The sequence below is a fragment of the Microcaecilia unicolor genome, chromosome 5, assembly GCF_901765095.1.
Source record: "Microcaecilia unicolor chromosome 5, aMicUni1.1, whole genome shotgun sequence".
NCBI classification, from domain to species: Eukaryota; Metazoa; Chordata; class Amphibia; order Gymnophiona; family Siphonopidae; genus Microcaecilia; species Microcaecilia unicolor.
Window position 1 is genome coordinate 170,054,856 of NC_044035.1, and position 13,628 is coordinate 170,068,483.

General features: G+C 42.8%; 1 protein-coding gene across 3 annotated transcripts in view; it reads left to right on the forward strand.

Annotated features, from left to right (window-relative positions):
- Positions 1-13,628, forward strand: part of NDRG4 (NDRG family member 4) — a 372,584-nt gene that overhangs the window by 193,262 nt on the left and 165,694 nt on the right. The window lies entirely within an intron of this gene.

Sequence of the window (13,628 nt, forward strand, 5' to 3'; positions counted from 1 at the left end):
GGTGTAATTCCTTAATCACTATACAGGGTTTTGGGACAGTTCTGAGGGAAGGTACATTCTAGGACTGGGGGCAGTTTGTAGGGATAATGGGAAAATTGCAAGGGGTAGGTTTTGGAGCTGGGAATAGTTTGGGGGAGGGAAGGTAGAGAACAGGGAGAGACAGTTTGAAAGAAGGAATTCCTCAACTGCTGTGTTTCACTGTATACAAGTTTATTTGCTACAGAAGCTGGAACTCGTTCTCCCATAGAAATGTACTAGGCTGTTTTTTGTTTTGGTTTTTTTTTTTTGGTGGGGGGTATTATTTCTCTGGAATCCCAATTTTCAAACTCTGTCATTTTACTGGTTTTCCCCCAAACCACTTTTCTTCACATTCTGTTACATTTTTGGAGCGTTGTTTTGCCCTCAGACAGGCAGATGAATGGACAAACATTCTTGACCCCTAGTCTACAACTTTTCCAACTTTTGTTGGGTTGGAAAGAATAAAAATAGAACCATGTTTCATACTTTATTTTTATTATTTAGTTACATTTGTACCCCGCGCTTTCTCACTCATGGCAGGCTCAATGCGGTGGGCAATGGAGGGTTAAGTGACTTGCCCAGAGTCACAAGAAGCTGCCTGTGCTGGGAATCAAACTCAGTTCCTCAGGACCAAAGTCCACCACCCTAACCACTAGGCCACTCCTCCAACCAGAACCATATTTTTCCTATATTTTAAATAGTGAATTATGCAAAATATCCATTTTTATTCTTTCCAACCCAACAGAAGTTTGAAAGAATTATAGAGAATGAATCAAATCTGTGTGTTGATCTTTCTGGGAGTTAAAATAGCTCTCTGAAAATTAAATGGAAAGGGATGAAACTTGATATGAAAGAAAAACTGGTAAAAAAAAACCCATATTGGGCCGATATTCAGACCATGGAAGGGAGACTGGCTAATTCCCATGGTTGGCAGTCAGCCAGGCCATTTCCAGTGACCAGCGTTGAATATCCGGTTTATTTTTGGCCGATTTAAACTTAACCAGCTAAGTTAATATTCAGAGATAGCCGGTTAAGTTTAAACCGGCCAAAGATATTCCGGCTATTTACATAGCCCGATGTGGCCGCTTACCATAGCTGTCTATTTCCTGAATATTTGGGGATAGCCGGCTATATTTTGCGATATAGCCACTTCTAGCCGCTAACCGGGAATATTCAGCAGGGGATAGCCTCTGGCTGATCATGTGCAGAACACAGCCACCATTTTACAACATCAGAGCAAGACAGAGTATTCAGCTGCATCGGGATCTTTGTTTTCTCCGGAGTTTATATTGCTCTTACACCAGGCCTATTTACTGAAGCAGGGATGGTCAGAGTTGCTGCAAGGTGCTTCAGTTTCTCGCCCCACTGCCCCTCTGGCTCCTAAGAGATCTCATTTAGCCTCATTTGCCCACTCCTGGAGGTTTATTTGATATGGCCTCGGACTATTCATAGGAGCCATCATTGAAGGAGCAGTTGGGAGATGACCCGAAAGTACTGAAGTTATTTCATAAAGAGGAACTCAGTACTCTTATTTCTGAGGCATTTGCAGTGCTTTCCATTGAGGAGTCCTCTGCTTTGGCATCAGGAGTTCTATTTTCACTAATAATGAGTGGGCTTAGAGGTCCTTCTAAGGCCTTCCCGATGCATCCAGACATCAGCAGCATGGGACTCACCAGACGTGAAGCTTAGAATGTGAAGAGCCATGGCTCACCTCTACCTATTGGTTTTGGATGTGAAAGAGAAATTGCAGCCTCCCAGGGTGGATTCCCATGTTACGGCAGTGACTACCTTGCCATTGGAATGGGGTATTGCCCTAAATGACCTACAGGATAGGAAGCTAGAAGGCTTACTGAAACAAGCCTTTGAAGTGGCCTCTTGTTTATGTGCAGCTTGTTTATGGCTAGAGCATGCCTGAAGTGGCATCAGCAGTCTATAACAAGACGGGCACCATAATACCCAGCTGGAAGTGAGGTTATTTATGACATGTTACGGGTTATGGCCCGCAGTATGTCTTTGACTGTGACATCATGTCGGCAACTCTGGTTGCAGCATTGGGCAGCGAATGCAGTATCAAAATCATATCTAGTTAAATTGCCCTTTTGGGGGCAAGTGGCTATTTGGAGAAGATCTCAGTAACGCAGTGAAAGAACTGGGGGAAACTAAGCCACAGTGGTTGCCAGAGAATAAGCCGAAAGCCTTTAGTTATCTGTCTTCAGGGGCCTTTCGATTTCTAGACAGCAGACAATGCTGGCCTGGTCATGGGCAATATGGTCAAAAGTCCTGCTTTTAGGCATGCCAATCTTCTTTTTGTGCGGACAAGAAATCTTCCTGTCAGTCAATTAGAGCAACCAGTGCCTCCTGAACTTTGCAATGATGTGGAGTCTGGTTCACTCTTCTGTTCCTCTGGTGGGAGGACGTCTTCAGGAGTTTCAGGAAGTGTGTGCCAAAATCACATCAGACCAATGGATTCTGGATATTCTTAAAGAAGGTTACAAGTTGGAGTTCTCTCGCCCAGTCACTCCTCTCTTCTTGAAGTCTCCTTGCCGAAAGGGAAACAAGGCAGTTGAACTTCAGGCCACTGTAGATTCCTTGCTAGTACTCTTGGCCATTGTTCCAGTTCCCCAGGCCAAGCAGAGGCAAGGCAGATACTCCGTCTGCGTCATTATCTCAAAGAAGGAAGGCACCTTTCGTCCAGTCTTAGATCTCAAAGGTCTAAACTACTGCCTCTGATTGTCCCACTGTCCATGAAAACACTAAGAGCAGTCATAGCCTCAGTTCAAGTGGGAGAATTTCTCACCATCCTCGATCTCAAGGAGACGTACTTGCATATATCCATATTGCCGCTGCATCAGAGGTTTCTATGTTTTGCGGTGCTGGGCCATCACTTCCACTTTAGGATTTTGCCCTTCTCTCTCGCCTCAGCACCAAGAATTTTACCAAGGTTATGGTGATGGCTTTCCTTCGGTGCCAGGTAATCAGAGTGCAGCTGTATCTCGGACAGCATGGCAGCGACAGACAAAGTTGTCTGTATCCTACATTCATTGGGTTGGGTGATTAATTTCGAGAAGGTCAGCCTAACTCCATTGCAGACACTGGAGTATCTGGGCATTCTATTCGACACAGCAAGGGAGACGATTTTCCCCATAGAATGTAGGAGGTTGAAGCTGGTTCAACAGATTTGTCTTCTCCCATCAAGGCAGGCCCAGAGCTTGGGACTATGTCCAAGTTATGGGGGCAATGACAGTGGCGAGGGAAGTGGTGCCATGTGCAAGGGCTCATATTCATTCATTACAGGAGTCTCTTCTCAGCCATTGGTCTCCGGTGTCACAGAAGTATGACCTTCATTTCCCTTCAATGCTGGTTGCCAGCAGTGGTGGTTGTCACCCAGGAGTTTGACCATTGGAGCTCCCTTTCCAATAACACAATGGGAGGTGGTGACAATGGACGCTAGCAAGTCAAGTTGGGGAGCTCATTTACAAGTTCCATCTGGTACAAGGCACCTGGATGGAACAGGAGTCTCAGTGGTCAATAAATTGCTTGGAGCTCAGGGCAATGCGGAATGCCTTCCGCAACTTAACACCCTTTCTGGCGTAGACTCCAGTCCAAGTTATTTCTGACAATGCGACAGTGATGGCTTATATCAACAAGCAAGCCAGGACCCGCAGCCTTCTGATGGCATGGAGGCAGCTTTCCTCATGAGTTGGGTGGAGAAGAAGAGCTCCCAAATGCAGCAAAGAAATGGTAGCAGCAGAATAAAAGATCAGTGTGAGGCCTATAGGACCTCTAATCCCATGTATCTGCTCAAAGTCTGATTTATCCTGCCTCCTTGGAAACAGGAAATCTGCTTCAGAGAGGGTGGCATGTGGCAGACCTTGAGTGCAAGGGCTTTGAGGCCCTGCACTGACATTTTCTTTTAATGCTCTCACAGACCTGGAGCGATGTGGCATGGTAGCAACGATGAGGGGAAAGAAAAAGAGGGGGAAGATGATAGATCTGGGAGGGAGGAAAGGGGGAGATACTATACATGGGAGGGAGGGGAAGGGAAATGAGAAGGAGACACACACGTGGGAGGGAGGAGAAGTGAGGGGGAGATGCTGGACACAGATGGAGAAGGGAAGAGAGGGGAGATGCTGAACATGAGGGGGTAGAAATGGAAAAGAGAGGGAAAACTGGAATGGAGGAAGGGAATGGAATACAAGGAGAAGCAAAGGGAGGTGCTGGAAATGAGGAGGAGGGAAAGGAATGGAAGCAAGGGAGGATGCTGAACCCAGGTAGGGGGAGGGAAGTGATGGGAAGATGCTAAACATGGGAAGAAGGGAAGGAAAGTGATGGAGGATGCTGTACTTAGGGTGGATAGAGAGAGAGGCTGAACATGGAGAGAAAAGGGATAAAGAGGAAAGGGGAAAGTAGTAGAATATAGGAGGAGGAAGGGAAGAGGGAAGATACTACTACATTTCTTTGAAGAGGTGAATAAACATTTGGATATAGGTGAGCTGGTCCTTATTGTGTTGGTGGATTTTCAAAAGACATTTGACAAAGACGCCTGAGGCAATTAGAAAGTCATGGGATAGGAGGTAATATCCTATTGTGGACTAAAAACTGTTTAAAAGATAGAAAACAGAGAGTAGGGTTAAATGGTCAGTGTTCTCAATGGAGATAGTGGGGTTCCCCAGGGGTCTGTGCTGGGATCGCTGCTTTTTAACATATTTATAATTGATCTAGAAATGGGAATAACTAGTGAGGTAATTAGATTTGCTGATGACACAAAGTTATTCAAAGTTGTTAAATCACAAGAGGACCTTACGAGACTGGAAGACTGGGCATCTAAATGGCAGATGACATTTAATGTGAGCAAGTGCAAAATGATGCATGTGGGAAAGAGGAACCCAAAGTATAGCTACATGATGCAAGGTTCCACATTAGGAATCACCACCCAGGAAAAGGATCTAGGTGTCATCATTGATGATACGTTGAACCTCTCTGCTCAGTGTGCAGTGGCAGCTAAGGAAGCAAATAGAATGTTAGGAATTATTAGGAAAGGGACGGAAAACAAAAATGAAAATGTTATAATGCCTTTGTATCACTCCATGGTGCAACTGCACATTGAATACTGTTGCAATTTTGGTCACTGCATCTCAAAAAAGATGTAGTGGAATTAGAAAAGGTACAGAGAAGGGTGATGAAAATGATAAAGGGGATGGAGCAACTTCCCTATGAGGAAAGGCTAAAGCGGCTAGAGCTCTTCAGCTTGGAGATGAGATGGCTGAGGGGAGATATGATAGAGGTTTACAAAATACTGAGTGGAGTGGACTGGGAAGATGTGAATTGCTTGTTTACTCTTTTCAAAAATACTAGGACTAAGGGGCACACTATGAAGCTACTAAGTAGTAAATTTAAAACAAACTGTAGAAAATTTGTCTTTATTGAATGTGTAAACTCTGGAATTGTTGCCAGAGAACGTGTTAACAGCAGTTAGCTTAGCAGGGTTTAAAAAATGTTTGGCTAATTTTCTAAAAGAAAAGTCCATTGGGGGAAATCCAGTGCTTATTTCTAGAATAAGCAGCATAACATCTGTTTTACTGTTCTGGGATCTTGCTAGGTACTTGTGACCTGGATTGACCACTGTTGGAAACAGGTTACTGAGTTTGATGGACCTTCGATCTGTCCCAGTATAGCAACACTTATGTTCTTATATTGGACATGGGGGGAATGGAAGTGGGATGGACAGGCTGGATGAGGCAGAAGAGAAGAAAAGGGAAAATGCTTGTGTAGAGGAAAGGGAAGGAAAGCAAAGGAGAGATGCTGGATATAAGGAGAAAGAAAGTGAGAGAGATGTGCCGAACATGGAGGGAGGAGAGAGAAGGGGGAGGGAAAGGGGAGATTCTGGACACAGGGATGGATTATAGAATGAGGGGGGAGGGAGAGGCTTTATGGTCTTTATCTTTCATCATTTTCTATTTCTCTGAAATCAAATTCCCAGCAAAGTTGCCCTGGGAAACAGATACAGTACAGATTAAAATGAGCAGCCCAACAGCTTAAAAAGACCGTAAAGGCATTATTTAACTTAAATCCCGAATTGGTTTTCTGCCAAAACATCACTGCTTACTCGCAACGGCTGCTTATCTAGAAATTGTCGGAATATTTTCATTTTTAAAGCAGCCTCTGCATTCTTCATAAATGTTATTTCTCAAACTGTGCAGTGTCTGACAATGGAAGAACTCATTTATTTAAACTAATTAATGCTTCAGCAGAACAAGAAGTTAAATATAGAAAATCTGAACAAAGATAAACTGAATGTAGCGACTTTTCTGCTGTGAGCTTTAATCTGAAATTATCTCATCACAGATCAAAGATGTACATTTTTTTAAAAGAAAACTGTCAAGAATAATAATTTATGTCTCTTATGTCAAGAATAATAATTTATGTCTCTTATTTTTAGAAGAGCATTACAATTGAAACAAGACTCTGTTTTTGATATTTGTTCTTGTTTTTCTCTACCTCATTTTACTTTTTGTGAGATATGCTGCACCTGCAAAGACAGAAAAGATTATCATTTATTAAATTTGCTATACCGCTTTCGTTGCAGGCAAATTAAAGCAGTTTAAAATAAAATCATTAAAAAAAAGAAAAACAAAAGGAATGCCAATTGTAGATAGGAAAGAACAGACTGACCTTATCAAATTAAACACTAACTCAGTCATAGAGAGAACAGTACAACTCACATGCATACAAAGACAAACAGACCACAGAAGAAAACAAAAATGTGATTAAACACACAAGCACAAACAAGACACCACAGGCATACTCAGCTTTCCACACAGTGGAAGAAATCCCACAGTTGAGGTTTTATTTTTGTTTAATTTTTATTTATCTTTACAGCAGGAGCAGCGAGTATATAACCAACATAGTTCTGCTCAATGGTAACATAAGCAAAGGAAATAGTTATCAAGCATCATAACAAATGGGTCTACATACCAATGTCATTGCAAAGTAGAATCACAACGTCCTTCCTGATTGGGGTTTATCCAAGATAGTTCCGATGCACGAGAAATGCGCATTGTCTACTCTGCTGAAAATTAGCATTGATTCCTAAATTACAATACCTACCTACACAACATCCTTCCATTCATCCCCTACCTCACCCCTCCCCTCCACCCCGGCAGACGTATACAAGACTGTACAAAAATCAACAGCATCTTAAGAAGAGTTCAGGTCCTCTATTATTCCTTCCTCCTGGTATCCATAAAGTCTCAGAAATTTCTTCCACAAGAGGATATAAGTCTTAACCCTGGTGCTACAAGCATAAGAGCACAATTCGAACAAATCCATGCCAGACATCCACTAAATAGTTATTTATTTTATTTTATTTATTTATTTGGATTTTGCTCACACCTTTTTCAGTAGTAGCTCAAGGTGAGTTACTTTCAAGTATACTGGGTATTTCTTTGTCCATGGAGGGCTCGCAATCTAATGTACCTGAGGCAATGGAAGATTAAGTGACTTATTATTAATTATTATTATTTATTGCATTTGTATCCCACAATCCCCCACCTATTTGCAGGCTCAATGTGGCTTACATAGATTTGTTAACATTGTCATTTCAGGATATCAGATACAGTTAGTAATGTGTAGTAATCGAGGAAGAGAAGAAGGAAGAAGGAAGAGAGTGATTAGGGTAGTTATAGAAGCTGCTGCCCTAGCATTGCTGAATGGTTGGGCCAGCCCTATCCATTACTTCCAGGGCAAACCCTCCATACACATCCCACCAGAGCCCAGAGGCCCTCTGCCCTTCAAATACACATCCCTTGTCATGATCCATCCCCTAGAGCACCATCCCCTGCATGTTATATTTAAAAAAAAAAAAAAAAAAGTACATTCCACAGTCATCAGAGGCACATCCCGTACCCCAAAACATCAGTAGCCCCCCAAACCTTCCATTAAAGCCCATATACATGATCTCCTTCCTAGAATTCCGTGACTCCCTTTACATCCTGATTTGCCACATTCTTGACCTTTTTACTCGCAGCCACCTGGCTACACAAATACTGGCCAGTTGACAACCCTCTCCCGTTTCCCTTTTCTGGCTTGACTTGGGAAAGGGAGGAGCAAGGGTGCTGTTTCTTTAGCTCAGCAAGAATACATTTTTTTCTGGGCAGTAGAGATAATACATTCAGTGTTTGTATCCTCCTTAGTTTCCCAATCCCCCAACATAAGCAAGTTGTATGTATATGGCGGTGACTTCACCCACAACAGCTTCAATAGCTCTAAAGACAGAGCTCCATAATGTTTCCAAGGCAGAACGTTCCAAAAACAAATGGAGCCACATACCTCTGCCTCTCTTACATTGTTGGGCAGACTGGATGGACCGTGCAGGTCTTTTTCTGCCGTCATTTACTATGTTACTATGTAGACATCACTATCCCATAGCTTCATTTGATAACTTTAGGAAGGAGTAATATACACACTATGTGAGATTTTAAAATTTAATTCTTGTAGTGGCACTGAATATGTTTATAGCCTTCCATCCAATATTTACAAAGGTTATCCGATGTTACATCCACTCCTAATTCTGCTGTCCACTGCCTAGCTAATGAATCAACATGTTTGATATCTTGAGCTATTAAGCTATCTTTATACCAGATAGGCAATGTGTTAAATTTAAAGAGTAACGTTTTTCTTTGATTCTTCGCAGCTAGAAAGGTGTTTTGTTTTGTTTTTTAGCAGGACCATGAGACTTGAAGGAACTGTTATTTGGAGTTCAAGGGGCCCTTTTACAGAGCAGCAGTAAGTCCAACGCGGGCTTACCGCTCGTTCTTCCGCTGGCGGTAGTCCTGCCCCGAGCGCACGCCATTTCCGGGGGAAAAAGAATACCTCCGGAAATGGCTTGCATGGCGATAACCTGGCAGTAATCGGGCATCACCATGTGCTGCGTGGTTACCACCAGGTTAGCGCAGGAGCCCTTATTGCCACCTCAATGGGTGGTGGTAAAGGCTCCCCACTGCATGGCCATGCGGTGAGAGTTCTCTTATTGCATGGCCAGGTGTGTCTGTGGGGTTTTTTACCCACTGCACTAAAAAAGACCCTAGTGCATGGGAAAAACAGCCCCCACCGCTAGCAGAGGGCCCTCTATCCCACAGCTTGGTAAAAGGACCCTTTAGTGATTTATAGCCCTAAATGTTTTTTCTGTTGTTTCCTATAGCTTTTATTGTTTTAATATTGAGAAGTCCTTTTTCTCTCGAGATGTGGGCTAATTTAAGTTTACTTTGTTATGTATTTAGATTCAAACTTCTTTACTGAGCTTGTATTTCTGTTGTTGTTGTTGTTGGGGAAATGTATATTTCTAAAAACAAATTAAATAAATAAATTTAAAGGTTGATGCCTGGAAATCCTCATCGCTTTCATTCCATTGCATACTTTTGAGTACAGTGGAGAAAGGTGGGTTTTAGGGAGCCTGCCACTTTTGTTTAAAAGTTTCAAAGGTAGGAAAGGCGCACTCTGGAGTAACACAATGTCCCCCAGTCATTGCCGGGAAGTCAGAATTGCCAGTAATAGCTAAAAAGGAGGGTACCTGGAGGGACAACTGCCAGAGAGTCCGCCAAAAACCCAATGCTTGTGGAAGGAGCACAATAAGCCATATGTTCTATCTATTCCTCCTCTTTGTCACAGATGAGGTTTTAAAACAGAAAACTAATATTTTTGTTCTTCTGAGAGGGGACAGTTTTTCAAAGCAATAGTCATAGCAGGTTTGCACAGCATTTAGACATGCAAATAGTGGCATTTACACATGTAAACATGCAACATGTGCAAATAGTAGTTTTAGAAAGCTGCTATTTGCATGTGTAAAGCCAGTGGGTATGGCATGGGCAATCCAGAAAAATACATGTATTTACATTGCAGGCTCAAAGAGTTGGACCTGGGATGGTGAGGAGGGGAAGATGGTGAAATGTTGGACATGATGGTGGAGGGGAGGAAGAGATGCTGTAGGGGGAAAGCGAGAGATGCTGGATGGGACACAAGGAAGGGAGAGAGAGGCATGGTGGACAGTGGGATAGAGGCAGAAATGTTGGGCATAGCAGTGGAAGGGAGAGAACGCTGCATGGGGAGAGGGGAAGAGAAGTGTTGGACCCATGGCACAAGAGAGGGAGAGATGGTGGAAAGTGGGAGAGAGGGAGATATGTTGGGCTTGGGGTTGGATGAGAGGGAGAGAGAAATACACAGGAGGTAGAGAGGGGAGAAAGGAGGAGATGTTGGTCCAGGATCAGAAGGGAGTAGTGAAGGAAGAGAGAGGCAGAAATGTTGGAACATGGGGAGAGGGCAGGAGGGAAGAGAGAAGGGACAGAGAGATGTAAGGCTAAAAGAGTGGGGAAGGGCGAAAGAGGGAGCAGATGCTGGGCTAAAAGGGCGGAGAGAAGAAGATGCTGGGAATGGTGGAGCCATGTGAGAGAGGCCAGGAGGGGAAGGAAGGGGGTGGCAAGGAAATGAATGAAAGGATAGTGATTACAGAGGATAGAAATATGGTAATGAAAGGGAATGGAGGGCTGGGGAAGGAGTGAGATGGGGAAATGGAAAAGCTAGTGGGTGAGAGAAGAAGATGGAAATCTGATAGGTAGCTGTAAACTAAAAAGGAGGAGAACACTGAGAAGATGAAATTTGAGTTGACAGTGAGGCAGAAAGAAGAGAGGAAAGAGCTAAAAGAAAAAAGAACAATCAATATGTCAGAAGCAGGTGTGGAGAGCGTAAAAAAGACAAATGGACATCAGCTGCTTGAAAGAGAATTAGAAGACAACAGACAGGAAAGCAGAAGAGAAACTGCAACCAACATGATGGAAAAATACAATGTCTAGATCACAAAGGTAGAAAAAACAATTTGTTTTGAATGTTTTAAATGGAATATGTTGGCTTTGGGCAATCACGACAAAGAGAGTCCAAATCTCCCGTAAAAAACACCAAAAAACAACAAGAACGGAAGATGTACAGAAAGACCAAACTAAAATCACAGGTGTAGAAAGTAAATGCATTTCTGTTTTTATTTCTCCAGTGTTGCAGTACATGCTAAGTTTAACTTTTTGGGGTTCACAGTTCAATTTTTGTCTAAATATGTTTATTTCTGATTTGTGATCCCTTGTTCTGTATTTGGTGAGGGTCTGGCAGGTGGGGAAATCGGAGAGGGGATCAGGGAGGTGGGCCCTAGCATGTCTAACACCAGTTCTGACCCTTGCTGTATAGCTGGTAGGGATCCCAAGCCTCCCCAGCTGAGGACCTCCTCCAAAGACGGCCAGAACTTCCTTCTACCAAGCTCTGCAGTCGGCAACAGCATCCTTGAGTCACTGACAGCTAAGCACTTATAGGGTGCTGGCATCAGTGGCTTAGGGACATTGCTGCTGCCTGCCAAACTTGGTAAAAGGGAGTTCTGGCCACCTTCAGAGAAAGTTTTCAGCTGACAGAGCTTGAGGATCCTTATTAGCTAATGTATTTATATTTTGCAGTCGGGGTAGGACAGGGCAGAGAAAATATTTTGCCCACCCACTTTGGGCTCAGGCCCATCCAAAATTGGCTGTGTGGCTACACCACTGAGTAGAGTGCTGCTAGAGGGTAGAGAACAAGTGAACAAAAAGGGAGTGGGTGAGAGGGAGAAAAATTGGAGGTATTCTGCCACAGGAGAATACCTTCAAAAGGGGTAGAGAAAGCTGGGAGCTTTACTTAATAGGGAAGGGATACAAGCTAAGAGAGAAATGAAGAAGGTGGAACCTAAGGAGGGAAACTGCTGTGGTGGGGGGGGGGGGGGGAGGGGTGTATTTCATGCCTGGGTGGAGAAGCCAGCCCTTATAATGAGGGAGTTCTGCACAAGAAAATTCTAACTAAAGTGTGCAGAATATTCAAATTTTTTGTGCAGAATATTCAAATTTTTTGTGCAGAATTTTCAGGTTGTTTTTTTTGCATAGAATTCCCCCAGGAGTACAGGGGATATAATTGACCCGGCATAGCTACCTGTTCTGTAGCCATGACCAATATTTAATCCAGAATAGTTCCACCTCCTTTACCTTGCCCATCTGGAGGGTTGTCAGTCTGTTCATTAGGAAAAAAAATTACTCATTCTGCTGCTGAAGTTCTGAAAGTTAGTCCTTTGGTCCCTTTCCAGCATATGCTGCTAATTCACATCACACTGCTACTAAAAGATATTTCAAAAGTCTCCAATTGTGTCCTAATTTTGTGGTCCCTTCTTGCAGTAAGAAAAGGCTTGGAGTTTTATCTAACTGCTGCCCTAGGATCTCCTCTGTAGCATGAATGCATTGATTCCAGAACCCTCTTAACTTCTCACATCCCCACCAAATGTGTAGGAAAGTCCCCCTCTTCCCACACTTCCTCCAACATTCAGATGGGGTATTGTTGTAAATTTTATAGAGCTGGAGTGGTGTTAGATGCTGTCTGTAGGGTAGCTTGTATCTATTTTGTTCTGGAGTTGCAGCTATGGAAATTGAAGATATGTCCTTATAAATATTCTAGTATAGTAATAACAAACACAGCGAAGGTTTGAAATAGAAATAGACGATGATGCTGTATAAATAAATACAATTTTAATTAAAACATCCAAAAACTCGAGACACATTGTGTTTTGGCCAGTAACAAGTAACTTTCGAGTGAACAGGTGAGATGACTACCACTGTGATAACTTTTGTCTGTTTGAAGGTACATTAAATTCTCGCATGCTATTAGGAAAATAGAACATTCAAAGCCATCCATTTTAAGACTCCTAAGCCAGGTCGTACTGGCCGAAACACAATTTGTGTTGAGTTTTTGGATGTTTTAATTAAAATTATATTTATTTATACTAGTCTGTTTCTCTTTTGGTGTCACCTTCACCTCGCAAGGGACTTTGTTTTTCTGTTACTTGTTATTGACTTATAAATATTCTCCCATTTCTCCTCAAAGGGTCCTCCCATATCTTCCTCTCATGCTCAAATATGACTAGGCTTAGTGGACATTTTTTTTTTAATCAGGGAAATGTATGGCTTGGATATAATGGCCTGTCTCCCCAGGAGACCTAAACATAACACCTCAAAATAGGTTTTCTTTCTCTTTATCTCGGCCCCAACTTGCCTGGTATGTAAATCATGCCTAACCCTTGGCCCCAGCTTATAAATTTCTCTTAGGGTATCAAAAGCTATGACGTCCAGAGCTGTCTAATCCTATTTAGCCCCTTTTGTCCCCATGCCTTAAACACCATCGACTCCTGTCCAGGAACAAATCTTCACATACTTTAATGGATATTAGAGGGAAGCTTTATTTCCACCCCTGGAGTTCTTTATACGTATACCATAAAGTCAAAGTATGCTTCAGGATTGGAACTAGACTTAGTCCAATCCCCCTCCCTCTGTTTGTTCTATCTGAATCCATTTCTTTTCCTTGTTTCAATGCCAATCATAAACTGCTTGCAGCTGAGCTGCAACATATTTTTTGAAGTCAGGGACTGCGTAGCTTCAGCCTAGGTAACTGCAGGATGCTTTTTGGTACCTGTGGTAGACTACCTTTCTAGATATATCTCTGAATTTTCTCACTTATTTGCCTGAATGTGTTTTAGGAGTTGCTATTGGGGATATCTGGAATAGATA